Raw genomic sequence first — 15,860 nt, 5'->3', positions numbered from 1 at the left:
ACATATGAGATGAGTATGTAAACAAAGTGGCATAGTTAAAGTGGCTAGTGATACATGTATTACATAAGAATACAGTCGATGATATAGAGTACAGTATATACGTATGCATATGAGATGAATAATGTAGGGTAAGTAACATTATATAAGGTAGCATTGTTTAAAGTCGCTAGTGATATATTTACATCATTTCCCATCAATTCCCATTATTAAAGTGGCTGGAGTTGAGTCAGCGTCAGTGTGTTGGCAGCAGCCACTCAATGTTAGTGGTGGCTGTTTAACAGTCTGATGGCCTTGAGATAGAAGCTGTTTTTCAGTCTCTCGGTCCCAGCTTTGATGCACCTGTACTGACCTCGCCTTCTGGATGATAGCGGGGTGAACAGGCAGTGGCTCGGGTGGTTGATGTCCTTGATGATCTTTATGGCCTTCCTGTGACATCGGGTGGTGTAGGTGTCCTGGAGGGCAGGTAGTTTGCCCCCGGTGATGCGTTGTGCAGACCTCACTACCCTTTGGAGAGCCTTACGGTTGAGGGCGGAGCAGTTGCCGTACCAGGCGGTGATACAGCCCGACAGGATGCTCTCAATTGTGCATCTGTAGAAGTTTGTGAGTGCTTTTGGTGACAAGCCGAATTTCTTCAGCCTCCTGAGGTTGAAGAGGCGCTGCTGCGCCTTCTTCACAATGCTGTCTGTGTGAGTGGACCAATTCAGTTTGTCTGTGATGTGTATGCCGAGGAACTTAAAACTTGCTACCCTCTCCACTACTGTTCCATCGATGTGGATAGGGGGGTGTTCCCTCTGCTGTTTCCTGAAGTCCACAATCATCTCCTTAGTTTTGTTGACGTTGAGTGTGAGGTTATTTTCCTGACACCACACTCCGAGGGCCCTCACCTCCTCCCTGTAGGCCGTCTCGTTGTTGTTGGTAATCAAACCTACCACTGTTGTGTCGTCCGCAAACTTGATGATTGAGTTGGAGGCGTGCATGGCCACGCAGTCGTGGGTGAACAGGGAGTACAGGAGAGGGCTCAGAACGCACCCTTGTGGGGCCCCAGTGTTGAGGATCAGCGGGGAGGAGATGTTGTTGCCTACCCTCACCACCTGGGGGCGGCCCGTCAGGAAGTCCATTACCCAGTTGCACAGGGCGGGGTCGAGACCCAGGGTCTCGAGCTTGATGACGAGCTTGGAGGGTACTATGGTGTTGAATGCCGAGCTGTAGTCGATGAACAGCATTCTCACATAGGTATTCCTCTTGTCCAGATGGGTTAGGGCAGTGTGCAGTGTGGTTGAGATTGCATCGTCTGTGGACCTATTTGGGCGGTAAGCAAATTGGAGTGGGTCTAGGGTGTCAGGTAGGGTGGAGGTGATATGGTCCTTGACTAGTCTCTCAAAGCACTTCATGATGACGGAAGTGAGTGCTACGGGGCGGTAGTCGTTTAGCTCAGTTACCTTAGCTTTCTTGGGAACAGGAACAATGGTGGCCCTCTTGAAGCATGTGGGAACAGCAAACTGGTATAGGGATTGATTGAATATGTCCGTAAACACACCGGCCAGCTGGTCTGCGCATGCTCTGAGGGCGCGGCTGAGGATGCCGTCTGGGCCTGCAGCCTTGCGAGGGTTAACACGTTTAAATGTCTTACTCACCTCGGCTGCAGTGAAGGAGAGACCGCATGTTTTCGTTGCAGGCCGTGTCAGTGGCACTGTATTGTCCTCAAAGCGGGCAAAAAAGTTATTTAGTCTGCCTGGGAGCAGGACATCCTGGTCCGTGACTGGGCTGGATTTCTTCCTGTAGTCCGTGATTGACTGTAGACCCTGTCACATGCCTCTTGTGTCTGAGCCGTTGAATTGAGATTCTACTTTGTCTCTGTACTGACGCTTAGCTTGTTTGATAGCCTTGCGGAGGGAATAGCTGCACTGTTTGTATTCGGTCATGTTACCAGACACCTTGCCCTGATTAAAAGCTTTCAGTTTCACGCAAATGCTGCCATCAATCCACGGTTTCTGGTTAGGGAATGTTTTAATCGTTGCTATGGGAACGACATCTTCAACGCACGTTCTAATGAACTCGCACACCGAATCAGCGTATTCGTCAATGTTGTTGTCTGACGCAATACGAAACATGTCCCAGTCCACGTGATGGAAGCAGTCTTGGAGTGTGGAGTCAGCTTGGTCGGACCAGCGTTGGACAGACCTCAGCGTGGGAGCCTCTTGTTTTAGTTTCTGTATGTAGGCAGGGATCAACAAAATGGAGTCGTGGTCAGCTTTTCCGAAAGGGGGGCGGGGCAGGGCCTTATATGCGTCGCGGAAGTTAGAGTAACAATGATCCAAGGTCTTTCCACCCCTGGTTGCGCAATCGATATGCTGATAAAATTTAGGGAGTCTTGTTTTCAGATTAGCCTTGTTAAAATCCCCAGCTACAATGAATGCAGCCTCCGGATAAATGGTTTCCAGTTTGCAAAGAGTCAAACAAAGTTAATTCAGAGCCATCGATGTGTCTGCTTGGGGGGGGATATATACGGCTGTGATTATAATCGAAGAGAATTCTCTTGGTCGATAATGCGGTCTACATTTGATTGTGAGGAATTCTAAATCAGGTGAACAGAAGGATTTGAGTTCCTGTATGTTTCTTTCATCACACCATGTCACGTTAGCCATAAGGCATACGCCTCCGCCCCTCTTCTTACCAGAAAGATGTTTGTTTCTGTCTGCGCGATGCGTGGCGAAACCCGTTGGCTGCACCGCCTCGGATAGCGTCTCTCCAGTGAGCCACGTTTCCGTGAAGCAAAGAACGTTACAGTCTCTGATGTCCCTCTGGAATGCTACCCTTGCTCGGATTTCATCAACCTTGTTGTCAAGAGACTGGACATTGGCAAGAAGAATGCTAGGGAGTGGTGCACGGTGTGCCCGTCTCCGGAGTCTGACCAGAAGACCGCCTCATTTCCCTCTTTTTCGGAGTCGTTTTTTTTGGGTCGCTGCATGGGATCCGCTCCGTTGTCCTGTTTGTAAGGCAGAACACAGGATCCGCGTCGCGAAAAACACATTCTTGGTCGTACTGATGGTGAGTTGACGCTGATCTTATATTCAGTAGTTCTTCTCGACTGTATGTAATGAAACCTAAGATGACCTGGGGTACTAATGTAAGAAATAACACGTAAAAAAACAAAAAAACTGCATAGTTTCCTAGGAACGCGAAGCGAGGCGGCCATCTCTGTCGGCGCCGGAAGTAATGTAGCTACTTTTGTTAGCGCGTTTAGTACACAAATCCAAACGCTTGTGCAGGTCCATACGAATGTCGGACGAAAACTTCAAAAAGTTATATTACAGGTCAAAGAAACTTGTCAAACTAAGTATAGAATTAATCTTTATGATGTTGTTATCATAAATCTTCAATAAAGTTCCAACCCGAGAATTCCTATGACTGTAGAGAAGCCATGGAATGCTGGTCGCTATCATGTGAAATGCGCATGACAAGGACCTGGCTCTCTGCCAGACCACTGACTCAAAGAGCTCCCATCCTGCTCCACAACACAGTAGAAGACTCATTTGAGTTTCTAAAGACCGTTGACATCTAGTGAAAGCCCTAGGAAGTGCAACTTTATCCATATCCCAAGGTGTATTCAATAGGGGCTGGGATGAAAATCGACCAACCTCAGATTTCCCTCTTCCTGTTTGGATTTCTTCTCAGGTTTTTGCCTGCCATATGAGTTATGTTATACTCACAGACATCATTCAATCAGTTTTAGAAACTTCAAAGTATTTTCTATCAAAAACTGATAATACTATGCATATATTAGCAACTGGGACTGAGGAGCAGGCAGTTTACTCTGGGTACCTTTCATCCAAGCTACTCAATACTGCCCCTGCAGCCATAAGAAGATAACAAGATAAAACTGGTGATGCAGGACCAAATTTCGAAATTGCACCTTGTTTATTCTACTATCCGACCTCGCAACGGAAAGTTTTGTTTTTTCCCCATACCTGCACAAATGTAACTGTGAGTGTGTGTATGTGCTTTCGCATTCACGTGCGTGTGTGAATGCGTGTGCATGTGTGCTCCACTGTGAGGTAGAGCAGTTCCCCTTCCCACAGTCCTCTGTTGGGTGAGACGCTAGTAGAGGACACCAGTCTACTGCAGTGCAACATTACTGACCTCACACCTGTGAGTATACTCAAACATCAGAGTCATGTTTGCCCAGTAGGGGCGAAAACTGTACCAAAACGTTTTACAATGGAAAAACTAAATTCCGTGGCAAAAATTTGATGCTCTTATTGGACAAGTTTAGATGACACCTACCCGTTTTACTCTGTTTTCTACCTACTGAACTCAACCCAAGGCTATTCCAAAGCACTGATGTTGTTTCCCCCCAGCTACCAGTGAATAGCCCTAATGCATAAACTTCCAACCTTACCGTTCTTCATTATTAAAACCTGTTACGGCTAGGCGTTCTGCTAGCGGAACATCTCGACAACATCCGGTGAAATTGAAGAGCACAAAATTCAAATTAAATGTTTAACTTTCATAAAATCACAAGTGCAATACATCAAAAATAAAGCTTAACTTCTTGTTAATCCAGCCACCAGATTTCAAAAAGGCTTTACGGCGAAAGCAAACCATGCGATTATCTGAGGACAGCGCCCCATCATACAAATGCATGACAAACATATTTCAACCAGGAAGGTGCGACACGAAAGTCAGAAATAGCGATACAAAAAATGCCTTACCTTTGATGATCTTCTTTTGTTGGCACTCCAAAAGGTCCCAGTTACATCACAAATGGTCCTTTTGTTCAATAATGTCCTTCTTTACATCCATAAAAACTCAGTTTAGCTGGCGCGCTTCAGTCAATAATCCACTCAGTTTCCCTCCTTCAAAATGCATACAAAATGAATCCCAAACGTTACTAATAAACTTTTCCAAACAAGTCAAACAATGTTTATAATCAAACATTATGTATCCTAATACGCAAATAAATGATACAATTGAAGACGGAGAATTGTTATTGTCTTTACTGGAGATAAACAAGAAAGAACGCGCTTTCCTCCATGGGCATGGAAACACGACAGCCAAAATGGGAGCCAAAACTACAATTTCTGGGTAATTTTTTCAAAAAACAGCCTGAAACTACTAGCCATTGAAAATAGTGGTAAACTGAAAATATTTTGGGGTGGATGGTTTGTCCTCGGGGTTTCGCCTGCCATATCAGTTCTATTATACTCATAGACACATTTTAACAGTTGTAGAAACGTTAGAGTGTTTTCTATCCAAATCTACCAATTAGATGCATATCCTAGCTTCTGGGCCTGAGTAACAGGCAGTTTACTTTGGGCATGCTTTTCATCCGGACTTGAAAATACTGCCTCCTAGCCCAAAGAGGGCGAGATACCAGACCCAGTCTCATGGATGGCTAACTGTGGAGATCCAATCGATCACTCCTGAGTTAGGTAAATATGCTTTTAGATTTGTGTACCTTACTTGTGGAATAATCTCCAAGGCTCTCTAAAATTGGATGAATTGGTGCCTCTTTGGCAATTGATTGAGGATCTTTTTACTGAAGAATGTGTTTGTTTTCTATGATTGTGTTTTGTTTTTCATGTATTGATGTGAATATTGATGTGTATAGTGTATAGTGTATATTAATGTGTATCAATGTGTATACAGGGCTCATCTATAAAATAGATATTGGTCTCTAGTTATGACTCCCTGTCAAAATAAAGGTCAAATCGATATCAATATGTCCAAGCTAAAATACCACCCCTGCAGGATTAACTGACTCTGGGCCCTGTCTACTCAATGGAAGTTCCGTTATCTCTTGACCCTAATCCCTACAGATCTGATAGATGCCGCTCTGCCTTACTACTGAGCTAGTGTACAGCTAGGGACTGTCTCTCAAACTCAACAGTACGAGCCTTACAGTAGAGTGGGCTATCTCCGAAGTTGAGTGCCTATGCTCCTTTACCCTGCAACCCGGCACCTCTTCAGGATCATCCAGGCCAGAGCTTCAACTTTTGAACACTATGAGAGGCTCTCTCCCGGGTTGGCTTAGCCCAGAATCTCTCCTCCTACTACTCCTACCAATGCACTCAGTAGCTATAGTTGGGTCTTAGGTGAGGTTCCTTTATACCAGCCACTTGAGTCTCTGATAGATTATCTAACCAGATGTTATGAAAATCCTCAGTCAATCAAGTCTATTCCGGAAAACCTAGAGTAACATAACATGTACTTGTACGACTCTTTGATGACACAGGGTTTCAGAAAAATAAAGCAAGTTAATTCAGAATTCCAGAAACAGGCACAAAAAAAATCCCATAACAATCAAACAATCAATCACAAATCAACATCACAAATCAAATGATATGCAAAAAAAATGTACAGTAAATTAAATTGATAGACCACCTTCAGCGCCCTTACCTAAACACCCATTGGGCTGCGCCAATAAAATGTTAGTTTTTTGTCTATTACAATTTTATGAGAAGCACAATATTTAATAACAAGAAAAATGGTTTCTTACCTTTTACAACACTATAAACAGTTTTTTGGCTCCCCCCTCAGGACGTTCAGTCCCTCAAATGGCATCTAAAACTCTAACAACTACTTTACCAAACCTCTATGAATGAGATAACCTTAAGGATGTCATGGTGGTGGAAACCTGTCACCAGAGGGCGGCAGAGACAGTCCTAGAGACATCACCAACAAACTAACATGGTCCAAGCACACCAAGACAGTCATGAATAGGGCACGACAAAACCTATTCCCCCTAAGGAGACTGAAAAGATTTGGCATGGGTCCTCAGATCCTCAAAAGGTTCTACAGCTGCACCATCGAGAGCATCCTGACTAGTTGCATCACTGCCTGGTATGGCAACTGCTCGGTCTCCAACCGCAAGGCACTACAGAGGGTAGTGCGAACTGCCCAGTACATCTCTGGGGCCAAGCTTCCTGCCATCCAGGACCTCTATACCAGGCGGTGTCATAGGAAAGCCCTAAAAATTGTCAAAGACTCCAGCCACCCTATTCATAGACTGTTCTCTATGCTACCGCAGGGCAAGCGGTACCGGAGTGCCAAGTCTAGGTCCAAGAGGTTTCTAAACAGCTTCTACCCTCAAGCCATAAGAGTCGTGAACATCTAGTCAAATGGCTACCCAGACTATTTGCATTGCCCCTCCCCCCTCTTTACACCACTGCTAGTCTCTGTTATTATCATCTACGCACATTAGTAGTCACTTTAATAACTCTACCTACATGTACATACTGCCTCAACTAAACGGTGCCCACGCACATTAACTCTGTATCGGTACCCCCCTGTATATAATCTCGCTATTGTTATTTTACTGCTGCTCTTTAATTACTTGTTACTTTTATCTCTTATTCTTATCCATCTTTTTTTGATACTGCATTGTTGGTTAGGGGCTCGTAAGTAAGCATTTCACTGTAAGGTATTCGTTTCACTGTAAGCACTACACCTGTTGTATTCGGCACATGTGACTAATAACATTTGATTAGATTTGATTAATGACACTCAGGTGTGTCCTATTACTCTGCCTATTAAAATAGGTATGTTTTCTGGTTTCCTTTGCAGAAGCTTGAATTGTTTGCCGTGTGCTTTCGTTTCCTGAGTGAGTTTTCGAGACTGAGTGTTTGTTGTTTTTTCAAGTGTACTGTGATCCTGCGGCTACCGTTTCTCAGTAAAGTGTTATGTTTATCCTTAACCACCGATTCCTCGCCTGTCTCTTCTCTGCAACCTGGGTCCAACCTTACCACGTCACAAAGGATTCCTCCTAGAATTTTACTTTAACTGAGTATAATACAAATCTAAATATAAGTGCCATAAAAATCTAAAGATATTTGAAGTTTAAAAGCTACAGCAAAAATCTTCTTCCAGCAGTCGACAGGTTCTTCTTTCTCAAGGAGAGTGCTCCTCTCCAAAAACCATAGCTCTTTTATACCCTCCATTCTATTTTCTGCTAGACCAACGTGACTGACCTGCGCCGATGATGCGTTCAGTGGTTAACACTTAATGCGGACATCGCTCCTTTCCTCGCCTAGGCAGGATGCTCGCCTACACAGGATGCCCGCCTTGATAGGATGTCTCCTACTGGCCGCTCTGACCAGGGAACTTCCAGCATTATTAATGTACTGTATTAACCTTAACTTTTAAAACATACATTTTTAAACATTATCGTTCCCCACTTAGCTCCATTAAAATCCCCCTCTAACCTAACTTACTACCTCTTAGATATGCAACAAGTTAAACATCCCAACATTACAACATTTCAGCATTATAACCTTTCATTATCAACCTCCTACAGGCCCTACGGGCCTTGTTCCTACAGGCTTAACAAACCTTGTCTATATCCATCATACTTTAATGCAAACAACATTAGAACAGTGTTAACCATTTTACTGCATTACTTTAATCCCCCATTTAATAGCATCTTCCACAGTACATTTCCCCACGCTTTCAAACTTCACCATTTAACATATTTAACCTTTTAATCATTATTTTGGTCAATTCCAGTCCCAATTTATTTATTAAACTTATTTTTCTTATTTTCCTTAGTTAAAGTCAATTCTCTCTCAGTGTTCTTCCTTCTTTGTGCTCTCTGTGTGTGTTTGAAAGTGAAACTTCTTCATGAGTGTGTGTGTGTCTCTAAAATGTCACAGAGAACTAGGCCTTAGCCTACTACTCTTGACAAATAAATAACTTTGTTTCCAGAAAATCTTAAATCCAAGTTCAATGCCTCAGTCAGAGAGGCGGAACACACTGACACGCGCACACATATGTACACACAGGCCCATCACATCAGAGAGATGCCCAATCAGAATGTCAAAAAGTCACAATGTCTCAGTCAATACTTTCCGAATGCACTGAGTATACAAACATTAAGGACACCTGCTCTTTCTATGACATACTGACCATATGAATCCAGGTTAAAGCTATGATCCCTTATTGGTTTCACTTGTTAAATCCACTTAAATCCTAAAAATTCTACAGCTGCACCATCGAGAGCATCCTGATGGATTGCATCACCGCCTGGTATGGCAACTGCTTGACATTTGACCATAAGGAGCTACAGAGGGTAGTGCGTATGGCCCAGTACATCACTGGGGCAGATCTGTCTGCCATCCAGGACCAATATACTAGGCGGTGTCAGAGGAAAGACCAACAAAAGCTTCAAAGAGTCCATTCTCCCAAGTCATAGACTGCTCTCTCTGCTACCGTATTTCTTGTATTTATTTAACATTTATTTAACCAAGTAGGCCATTTGAGAACAAGTTCTCATTTACAACTGCAACCTGGCCAAGACAAAGCAAAGCAGTGCGACACAAACAACACAGAGTTACACATGGAATAAACAAATGTGCAGTCAATAACACAATAGAACAATCTATATATATAAATATATACAGATATAAATCTATATATACAGTGTGTACAAATGAGGTAACATTAGGGAGGTAAGGCAATAAAAAGGCCATAGTGGCGAAATAATTACAATTTAGCAATTAAACAATGTGCAGAAGATGAATGTGCAAGTAGAGATATTGGGGTGCAAAGGAGCAATAAAATTTAAAATAATAACCATATGGAGATGAGGTAGTTGGGTGGGCTATTTACAGATGGGCTGTGTACAGGTTCAATGCTCTGACAACTGATGCTTAAAGTTAGTGAGGGAGATATACGACTCCAGCTTCAGTGATTTTTGCAATTCGTTTCAGTCATTGGCAGCAGATAACTGTAAGGAAAGGCGGCCAAAAGAGGAGTTGGCTTTGGGGATGACCAGTGAAATATACCCGCTGGAACATGTGCTATGGGTGGGTGCTGCTATGGTGACAAATGAGCTGAGATAAGGCGGGGTTTTACCTAGCAAAGACTTATAGATGACCTGGGGCCACTGGGTTTGGCAAAGAATATGAAGCGAGGGCCAGCCAACAAGAGCATACAGGTCGCAGTAGTGGGTAGTATATGGGGATTTGGTGATAAAATGGATGGCACTGTGATATACTACATCCAATTTGCTCAGTAGAGTGTTGGAGGCTATTTTGTAAATGATATCGCCGAAGTCATGGATCGGTAGGATAGTCAGTTTACCGAGAGTATGTTTGGCAGGATGCTTTGTTGCGAAATAGGAAGCCGATTCTAAATGTAATTCCGGATTGGAGATGCTTAATGTGAGTCTGGAAGGAGAGTTTACAGTCTAACCAGACACCTAGGTATTTGTAGTTGTCCACATATTCTAAGTCAGAACAGTCCAGAGTAGTGATGCTAGAAGGACGGGTGCAGGCAGTGGTGGGTTGAAGAGCATGCCTTTAGTTTTACTTGCATTTAAGAGCAGTTGGAGGCCACGGAAGGAGTGTTGTATGGCATTGAAGCTTGTCTGGAGGTTTGTTAACACAGTGTCCAAAGAAGGGGCAGAAGTATACAGAATGGTGTCGTCTGCGTAGAGGTGGATCAGAGAATCACCAGCAGCAAGAGCGACATCATTGATGTATAGAGAAAAGAGTTGGCCTGTGAATTGAACCCTGTGGCACCCCCACAGAGACTGGCGGATATGATATACAGTAGTTTAGGACCTTGAGCGTGGCTGATGTGCACCCATGACCAGCTCGGAAACCAGATTACATAGTGGAGAAGGTACGGTGGGATTCGAAATGGTCTGGGATCTGTTTGTTAACTTGGCTTTCGAAGACTTTAGAAAGGCAGAGTAGGATAGATATACAGTAGGTCTGTAACAGTTTGGGTCTAGAGTGTCTCCCCCTTTGAAAAGGGAGATGACAGCGGCAGCTTTCCAATCTTCAGGGATATCAGATGATACAAAAGAGAGGTTGAACAGTCTAGTAATAGGGGTTGCAATTGGGGCAGATACTTTTAGAAAGAGCTATATAAATAAATTTGATTTGATTTGATTTAAGCATATCCCAGTTTAGGCCAGCTAACAGTACAAACTCTGAAGCTAAACGGGGGGCAATTCATTCACATATGGTGTCCAGGGCACAGCTGGGGACTGAGCGGAGTCTATAACAAGCGGCAACAGTGAGAGACTTATTTCTGGAAAGGTGTATTTTTAAAAGAAGAAGCTTGAACTGTTTGGGCACAGATATGGATAGTAGGACAGAACTATGCAGGCTATCTCTGGAATAGATTGCAACTCCACCCCTTTTGGCAGTTCTATCTTGGAGGAAAATGTTGTAGTTGGGGATGGAAATTTCAGAATTTTTGGTGGCCTTCCTAAGCCAGGATTCAGACACGGCTAGGACATCAGGATGCTAAAGCAGTGAATAAAACAACTTAGGGAGGAGGCTTCTGATGTTAACATGCATGAAAGTCAACACATGATAGCGCCTGGGGAATAGGAGTGGAACTGGGGGCTACATGGCCTGGGCTAACCTCTACATCACCAGAGGAACAGAGGAGGAGTAGGACAAGGGTACGGCTAAAGGCTATAAGAACTGGTCGTCTAGTGTGTTTGGAACAGAGAATAAAAGGAGCAGATTTCTGGGCATGGTAGAATAGATTCAGGGCACAATGTACAGACAATTGTATGGTAGGATGAAAGTACAGTGGAGGTAAACCTAGGCGTTAAGTGAAGATGAGAAAGGTTTCGTCTTTGGAGGCACCAGTTAAGCCAGGTGAGGTCTCCGCATGTGTGTCGGGTGGGACAAAAGAGCTATCTAAGGCATTTTGAGCAGGAATGAGGCTCTACTGTGAAATAAAACAATAAGAACTAGCCAAGACACCAGTAGACAAGTCATATTGACATTAGAGTAAGGCATACAGCAATCACAGGTGTTGATCAGGAGAGCTAAGACAACAGCGGGTACATGGCGATGAATGGGCAGAGCGTGTCAGTTAGATACATACAGGACCTGAGTTCGAGGCTGGGGCCGACAGGTAAACAAAATGAGGTACCATGCTGTTGAAACAGTCCAGGGGACATCAGCTGTGTAAGGGAACACCCCCCTGAAATGGACAAAAATGAATGGGAAGTCATTGGCACTGGACAAACCATATACATGGTGTCCAATACCACTCAATTCGGCGTCGTTTCGTGTAAAGTTGATTGCAAATGCTATATGGCAAATGCCAGTTGTAACACTTTAAAAATCCAACAGGTGGTGGTGGTTCTTCATATTGCAAAGAATATATTGTTTTTCAAAAACGTATCACCCCCCAAAAAAGTGCTTTCTGGACCGTTTTTCGAAATTCTTTCGATTTTTTTGTCAATTCCACAAGTATAAGAACTGTATCAACATACTTTAGTCGTATTTTATTATCGTAATTTTTTTTTTTTTACTTGTGCATAAGGAATATGATTTGTCCATTTGCAATATGATTTCATAGGAAGTCAAAAGTCACTTTTTTGGGGGCCAAATGCCAAAATTGACTGGCCTGATGAACTCGGGATGGCCGGGCAGTGATAGTTGTTCCTTTCCATCACTCGTTGTGTTGATTTCATCTTGTCCATTTGGTGATGTTTTTTTCACTATTGAATCATATTGCAAATGCACGTGCATTTGGGTCCTGGACTGGCTGGACTGGTCCTGGCTGCCCCGAGGTGGTGAAGGTAGGAAACAACATCTCCACTTCACTGATCCTCAACACTGGGGCCGCACGAGGGTGCCAGTACTCCCTGTTCACCCATGACTGCGTGGCCATGCACGCCTCCAACTCAATCATCAAGTTTACAGACGACACAACAGTAGTAGGCTTGATTAACAACAATGACAAGACAGCCTACAGGGAGGAGGTGGGGGCTCTGGGAGTGTGGTGTCAGGAAAATAACCTCTCACTCAACATCAAGAAAACAAAGGAGATGATCGTGGACTTCAGGAAATAGCAGAGGGAGCACCCCCCCTATCCACATAAACGGGACAGTGGTGGAGAGGGTAGTAAGTTTTAAGTTCCTCGGCGTACACATCATGGACAAACTGAATTGGTCCACCCACACAGACATCGTCGTGAAGAAGGCGCAGCAGCGCCTCTTCAACCTCAGGAGGCTGAAGAAATTTGACTTGTCACCAAAAGCACTCACAAACTTTTACAGATGCACAATTGAGAGAATCTTGTCGGGCTGTATCACCGCCTGATACAGCAACTGCACCACCCACAACCGTGAGGCTCTCCAGAGGGTAGTGCGGTCTGCACAACGCATCAACAGGGGGAAAACTACCTGCCCTCCAGGACACCTACAGCACCCGATGTCACAGGAATGCCAAAAAGATCACCAAGGACAACAACCACCTGAGTAACTGCCTGTTCAACTCGTTATCATCCAGAAGGCGAGGTCAGTACAGGTGCATCAAAGCTGGAACCGAGAGACTGAAAAATAGCTTCTATCTCAAAGGCATCAGACTGTTAAACAGCATTCACTAACACAGAGAGGCTGCTGCCAACATACTGACTCAAATCTCTGGCCACTTAATAAATGGATCAATAGTCATTTTAAATAATAGCACTAGTCACTTTAATAATGTTTACATTTCTTGCATTATTCATCTCATATGTTTACACTGTGTTCTACTGTATCCTATTCTATGCCGCTCTGACATTGCTCATCCATATATTTATATATTTTAAATCCAATTATTTTACATAGACTTGTGTGTATTAGGTATTTGTTGTGATATTGTTAGATATTACTTCTTAGATATTGCTGCACTAACGGAACTAGAAGCACAAGCATTTCGCTACACCCGCATTACACTAAACACATGTATGTGACCATTAAAATTTGATTGGATTTGAAAATTCTCTACTCACCTGCCAAGAAAATCACTTCCTGTCGTAGCTGTTTCGAAGTGGTGTGAAAAGAGTGTCTCCTGTCACCATGCCGCCCCTTGGCACAGTGCAGTATGACCCGGGAGCCACCATCACATGACAGCAGTCAGCGTGGGGTCAGGAAGTGGCTGGCGGCTGCCTGATTGATCTGGCTGAAAAGGGGAGGGCAGGCTGGTTCCACAGCAAGACCATGTGTCATGTTACTTGTGGTGGTAGGCTGTTGTAGACATGGGATGGGAGCCTCCCACACACACTGGGATGCATGATACATAGGGACGCTTGCACACATAGAGATGGCAATAGAAACACATACACACTGCAACACAGACGCGAAGGGATGCATAGAGACATGGAGATGGAAGTGGCTGTTGGGTCATGCTGTAATAGCTGTAGTTCATCGAGGGGTCAAGGAAACCTGATGTTGGGCCTGGCCTCAGTGAGTTATGGTCAGCTGCGGAGGCACTCGATGGGAAGAAGCACATCCGCATATTAAATACAATCTCTACAATGCTTTTCCGCTGGGCTTTGTTACACCAAAGCACACACACACACAGTATAAGACATGCAGGGACAAACATTGCCACCCAACGCACTGTATATGGTATGAAAGAGAATATTTCATTTGTCAACTGCATCACTATTAGAGACACTCAAGTAATAATTAAAAAGACCCATTAAAATGTTAACATTTTATTAATTTATTTTGTTTAATTTATTTAATTACATTGTATTTCATAGTGCATTGTGCTAATGCCATCTCTTTTGTTGTTCTGTGACAGGGGACATTATGTCCAGGTGTCTGCCTACAACATGAAGGGGTGGGGTCCTGCCCAGACCTCCACCCTGTCCTGCGCTTCCCCCTCCAGTAAGTCCACCTCTCTATCCCCTCCTTTGTGTGTGTGTGTGTGTGTTCGTGCGTGCGTGCATCCGTGCGTGCATATGTGTCCATTAATGTGTGTGTCATTCTCATTGAACCATCTAATGTGTCCTCTGAGCAGAATTTCCAATGCCAACGTTGTTTCAACTTTCCGTCTTCCATGGTATTGGGTGGGTGGTGGTTGGCAGCTGGACCCCCCCATCCAGGCCGGATGTCAGTGTGTGTAACCATAGCCGTGTGTTTGGGCCAATGAGATCAGTGGTGTGAAGTCATCCAAGTCAACAGCTGAAGAGATGAGTGGCCAGAACAGCTCTCTATTTCTCTTCTTCTCTCTCGATCTTTCGATATCTGTTTCTCTTCCTTTATCTCCTTTATCTCCCTTTTTCTTTCGCACACTCTCTTTCGAGCTCTGTCTCTTCCTCTACTCTCTCTCTCATTCCCTTAATCTCTCTCTCTCTCTCTCTCTCTCTCTCTCTCTCTCTCTCTCAGTAAGGACACAAGGAGAGGAAGCCCATTTAGGCTATTTAGATGTACCCGGCCCTCAGTCGCTTCCACATTCCGAGTGTCATTCCTGACGGCATGGTGTGGGATGAGTTTTAGAGTGTGTGCCTAAAAACCTCAGTGCGTCAACTAGTGTTGACTTTCTTAGGTCTCTCAATACCTGACCTGAATGTCCATGGTAGGAAAGAGAGGGAGATGTAACTCCAGTGTATGACTGGAGAATAGACCGTTTGCACTCTGGCTTTTAGAACACATTCAATATGTATACGTTATTGTATATGTAACATATGTACTTGATTATCTGCACGTTTGTGTGTGCGTGCTCGTGTTCATTTTAAACACGTTTCTTTATTTCCATACTCGTGTTAAAAATATTAAACACACACAGACATAGACCAATGAGTGTATGCATTTGTCTGTGCAAGTCTGTATAGTGTGTGTACACTGTACAGAATATTTGTGAGTGTTTGTATATCTCTCTGTATACATGACTGAGAGAGCAAGAGAGAGAAAGCGTGAGAGAGAGAGAAAGAGAGAGAGAAAGAGAGAGAGAAACTGCAGGTCTTTCCCTTCCCCTCCCCCCCTTCTTCCCCTCTCTCCCCTCCCTCCGAGCTAATTTCAACGGTTGTGTGTTTGTGTTTTCTATCTGGGCCACCACTGGAAATATTTGCATGTCAGTAAGAGCTGGGGCCGTAAAGGCCCAACAGTGAGGCCC

At 44.0% G+C, this 15,860-nt stretch overlaps 1 pseudogene; it reads left to right on the top strand.

The window, feature by feature from the left end:
• Window positions 1-15,860, top strand: part of LOC110498716 (ankyrin repeat and fibronectin type-III domain-containing protein 1-like) — a 59,603-nt pseudogene that overhangs the window by 23,890 nt on the left and 19,853 nt on the right.

Source organism: Oncorhynchus mykiss, chromosome 20 (genome assembly GCF_057628025.1).
Source record: "Oncorhynchus mykiss isolate SJ-2025 chromosome 20, ASM5762802v1, whole genome shotgun sequence".
NCBI lineage: Eukaryota > Metazoa > Chordata > Actinopteri > Salmoniformes > Salmonidae > Oncorhynchus > Oncorhynchus mykiss.
Note: the sequence above shows the minus strand (reverse complement) of the source record. Positions and strands in the feature narration are given on the sequence as shown.